The following is a 4,970-nucleotide window of genomic DNA, read 5'->3' on the forward strand; positions in this document are numbered from 1 at the left end:
AACCTGTTTTAAAGAGAATGGCTATGGGGAAAAATGGGAGTATTTTTTACTCCAGGAGGAGGAGAAAGAGAGATCAGGGGTATCTTCCCAGAGTTCCCTTGCAACACTGGTTGGTAGAGCTGAGATGGGCACCAGTGTGGCTGTTTGATAACACTTCTTAATTAAGTGCAGAGATCAGATATAGAACAAATAAACCTGAAACAAATGTTTAGTTCAGGTTTGCCCTGTTACTGCTGTTTATGGCAGCATAAATCCTTTGGTTTAGTCAGGAACAGTTCAGCTGTCAGCACTGTGTTCCTACTAAATGGTATTTAACAAATGGTGTCCTACTGTGCTAATGAAATAATTATACATCTTACTGCCTTTTAAAGAATACTAAAGCATTTAAATATAAGCACCAGAGAGTTAAATAATGCTAAAAACTAGTGTTGCCTTATTAGTCTTGATTTGTCTTTCTTACATGTGTGTATGCATCATTCTAGTTTTATGTGATAGTGGTAATTAATTGCAGGGTTTTGTTTTGAGACGTTAACTACCACAGTGCTTAGTTTTGAAACCAAATAAAACTTGGTTTTAATGTGACTGGAGTGTCACAATTAACTTTTTCTCCTGCCTTTATCCAAACACTGTAGAATTGAGGGCTTGTAATGAAGATGATGACATCTTTTGTTCAGGTGGTATAAACTACTTCTTCTTCCATTAGATCTCTTCGGTCATTAAATTCATGTTCAGCCTAAAGAATTAGAAGCTCTTTGGGCTGCCAGGAAAAGTGGAGTTTACTAAAGACAAGGGTTTTTTTCCTCTCAAAGAAAAAAAACCTCATCTTGAAAACAGTTTTGAGCATTTCATGAACTAGAAATCTTAGAAAATTAACAATATGATTTTGGTTTTGTAGTATACCAACTCATCTAAATGCTATCTGTTCTAGGGAGGTGCATTTGTTGTTTATTATAGGTGGGGCTGCTTGATCTACCTATTATTAAAGTTGCCTAATACTTCCTACAGTAACGACCTGTTTTCTGTTTTTTGTAACTCAGATTAATTTTAGCATTGTGGGCAAAATATTTGCCTGTTGAGTGTTAACATGTTTAGGGGAAAAATCAGCTAAAAACTTAATTTGCTAACACAGTGTTTTGGAAAAGTTCAGGGAGAACAAATCCACAGGGTGGGGAAAAGTGAAGAGTTTAACTTCACATCCGGACTGGCTTCCAGGTCCTCTGCTGTCCTGTTCGGTTTTTGACTTTTTCAATACAATGCCATTATGCAAGTCTCTTGTTTGGCTTGCTCTTTCCGTCTTTTTGAGTGAACATTTGTACTCATGACTGGCAGCAATGAAAACAAGTCTCTTTGGCTCCAGCACAAGCAGCTGCAGTCCAAGCGGCAAAGCCCTTCCTCGCTGATGACCTCAGGGGTGACCTGACACTCTCGAGGAATGTCCATGCTGGCTCAAAGCAAAGCGTGTCCTCTCCAGCTGCTGCTAAGCCTGCCAAGTGGAGATGTGTGGTGTGATGGGAATTGCCTTTTACTGCAGTTGAACTCTTCTCACTCAGTGAATTTTGAGCTTAAATGATCAAGTTCTGACATTGCATTCCCTAAATTTTCCTTTTGTTCTAATATTATTTTTTTTTAATTGAGTGACTCAGACAGGCTGTCTTGCCAGACCAGTAGGTCAAATCTGTGGACACAGAACTGTAAGCCGGGATGGTGTAACCTCAGCAGCCATGGGCCTGGGCTCCAGGCCTGGGGCCACAGGAGGCCGTCTGGTCTCCCACTCTTCCTCTGGTTCCTGCATCCCAAACCCTGAGCAGAGGCAGTAGCACAGCTTAAGCACTACACACTGAAGTAAGACACGATTTTGTCCTCCTGCTGTGCCAAGGTGTTATTTTCTCTCTCATATTCTCAGCTCGGAAGCTCTGGTGGCTGACGGAGCAAGGCTGAAGGTGAGGGTTTTTTCTTTCTTCCTCCCTCCTTCTTCAGAACACGAAAAGTTTCTGTTTCTACCTTGGAATTTGCCTCCTGTAAAAAGTAGTGTTGGCGTGTGTGTTTGTTGACTTGAGTGAGCTAAGTTCTTCACCTTTCCTCCTTTTGGGAAGACGATTTTATTTTTGAAATAGGATTCAACTCTTGATAAAATATTTTAGAACAATATATTTGTTTGCTGTCTCATCGGTGGATGGTATTTTTGCTTCCAGATATCCACAACTCATGTGCGCTGCTGCCTAGAGCGCCGTAACCCCGGGCTATGATCCCATCTTAAATTCGTCTGAAGTTCTCTCACATCACCCGCTCTGGAGACTCCAGGGGCCGAGCCGGCGCGCCCGTCTTGCCTGCTTGCTTTCCCGGGGCTGGCTGGGCTGAGCCGGCGGGGAGCGCCCCGGTGAGGGATGAGGGATGCGGGATGGGACAGGGGATGCGCTTCCTTGGGAGCGAGGGCAGAGGGCGAAAGACTTCAGCCATAGAGGGGCAGCCCGTTCCGTCCAGCCGAGCGCGCTGCCGGTAGCACCGCTGTCCCGTTTCTATAGCGATAGTTGCGGTGACAGCGTGCGTGGAAATGATGGATGGATGTGCGAACGGATCAGCTCAGCAGGAGCCGGTTTAGACCGAGTCCCGCCGCAGGCGCCACTGCGCATCTCCGAACGCGGCAGCGGCGGTGTCGGCGCTGCGGAGCGGGTCTCTCTCCTCCCCGCACGGGCGTTTCGGAGGCTCCGTCCGGACACGGAGGGACAGGGTGCCCGCCCGTCCCGCCGCCGGGGCGCTCCCCGCTCCCTCACCGTCACCTGCCGCGGCCCCGCCCGGCCGCGCCTGCGCTGCCCCGCCCCGCGCTCCCGCCGGCGGCCGGGCCGGGCGCGATGGGAGGAGGAGGAGGAGGCGGCGGCACCGGAGCGGCTGCGCCGCGGCTGAGAGCGGGGCTGAGCAGAGAGGTGAGAGCGGAGCGGGGGTGAGCGCTGGGCTCCCCGGGCCGGGCAGGGGCTCCGCGCTGCCCAAAGGAGGCGCGGCCGCCGAGGACAGAGGGGTCGCCGCCCGCGTCCGTGGGTCCTTCCCCGCCTTGCCGAGGCGGCGGAGGGGTGAGCGCTCGCTGGGAAACGGGCTCCCCTTCCCCTCAGGGTCCGACTTCCCGCTGTCCAGGGCTGAGAGCTGCCGCCGCTCCTCCCGCACTGCGGGGCGGGGGCTGCCGCGGGGACCCCCGGCTCTGTGCGGCGGGGCGAGCGCGTCCCACAGGGGCGGGGGTCGGGAGCTCCGGGCGGGGGGCGCTCCCTGCGGGCGGGGCGCCTCAGGACGCCGGGTCCGGCGGGAGCCTGAGGGGAGCGGGGCGCGGTGCTGCCCCGCATCCAGCCGAGCCGCCCGCGCCCCCCGCGCTGCCCCCGTGGCCTGTGGCGTCGGTGGAAGGGAATTGCGGAGTAAGGATCTCTCTCGGGGCGCCTCGGGTGGTCCCGGCGGCAGGGACCCCACAGCGGGGCCAGGCACCTGCTCCAGGACGGAAAACAAGGCGCTGAGGCTGAGGGCTGCTCCACTGGAAGCTCTTGCTGCTGGGAGCCCAAGCCAAACCCAGGTGGAATCGAGCCCCCCGACCAGAGCCGTAAGGTCCCGGCCCACTGCCCGTGCCCGTCCTGCTGGCGCGGGGACCCACTCGGGGGTTCTTTGCCCATCCCGGCCGGCCGGCAGGGTCGTGGTTCCCTACCAGGGGTTTTGTTGGATGCATTAAGGGATGAAGTTTGAAGTTACTGTGATAGCGCAAGCTCTGTCGTCTTTGTAACCCGCGGGTTTTGGCAGGATCAGGGGCCGGTTATCGATGTTTGCAGTTCCTCTCTTTGCAGTCAGCAACTAGTGACTCCCTTTGCCCCTTTGTGCAGTAGTTGTTGAGACACAGACATCCAAATACTGTGGTTGGGCTTTGGTGTCAAAACCAGCATTCTCGTGAGAACTTTAAGGGCGCCTGGCACAGAAACGTGGGCAGGAAAGAACTTAAGGTGTGAGTTAAAGGGAGTAATATCTTGCAGTATGAATTATGAAATGCCCTTCAGTGCATGGGGCATTTCACCTGTTAATTTGTGTATGCAAACACAGTGTGTATTCGTCTCGGTGGCAACTGCCTTTTTTGCAAGAAACAAATTACTTTAGAGTGTTTCTCTTCTTATTTGGGGAGAAAGTTGTCTCCACCCTCTAAATTTTAAATTACATTTCCAAGTTACATTAGGTTGGCTAAAACAATGAATGAGACAAAGAAATATTTCTTTTATGCCAAATATAGACGCAATTAAAATGCACAGTAAAGATGCTACTTTAGAGCTCTTGTACTTCTTGGACTGTTTTGGGTAACAAACGTGCAATAATGAAGTGTATAATTGGGACACCTTAAACGTTTGTTCTTGGCTCCCTTTTTTTCCCCCTTTAATCCTTTGAAAAGTGCAGAGAGGCTCCTCAGGAGTTAAAATTTTGCTTGGCTTCTATTACGCATCCGAGTCCCAGCGTGTCTTAGTAGTTCACAGTTGGAACGGCTGCGTTGTTCCCCACCTCCTCTTGCTGTACTTCCTGCTCAGAGGCACCTGCTGATACCAACAAGCAGCCCAGTGCCTGTCCCGGCTGCCAGCTTCTCTCCTCTCCCACCCACGGCAATGGTGGGAGCACTGGGAATGTCTTTGAGACACTCCTCTGAGAGGCAGCATGAGAAGGGAATTCTGACCAGTCTCCTGGTACCTGGTAACTCGAGACTGAGACCGCCATCCTCTTACAAGCAGGTGACCTCTGTCACCTGAATCGTGCTTATCTGTCAGAAAACAAAGCTGAATGCCAGCCTTTATGCTGTGCCTCTCCTTTCAAGCCTTCCAAATGCTGATTCTTCCCCTTTCCTGGTTCTGCCTGACTGTTACCTCATCTAAAGCAGTACAGGGCTTGAAAACAGTTGGCTTGAAAACAGTTTTTCCTGTTCTATTTATCTATCTTTACATCTAGGTTGGGATGTTTTCTTCCCT

The 4,970-nt window shown here is 51.5% G+C and overlaps 1 protein-coding gene across 1 annotated transcript in view; it reads left to right on the forward strand.

Annotated features, from left to right (window-relative positions):
- The first annotated feature begins 2,357 nt into the window (after window positions 1-2,357).
- FHDC1 (FH2 domain containing 1) overlaps window positions 2,358-4,970 on the forward strand; it is a 36,829-nt gene continuing 34,216 nt past the window's right edge. Inside the window, exon 1 of the mRNA XM_027891836.1 lies at window positions 2,358-2,377. The gene's annotated coding sequence lies outside the window, so the exon portion shown is untranslated. The remainder of the gene's footprint in view (window positions 2,378-4,970) is intronic.

This window comes from Empidonax traillii, unplaced genomic scaffold (assembly GCF_003031625.1).
Source record: "Empidonax traillii isolate 1590-97213 ecotype Southwest subspecies unplaced genomic scaffold, ASM303162v1 scaffold331:size1191723, whole genome shotgun sequence".
In the NCBI taxonomy this organism is placed as follows: domain Eukaryota; kingdom Metazoa; phylum Chordata; class Aves; order Passeriformes; family Tyrannidae; genus Empidonax; species Empidonax traillii.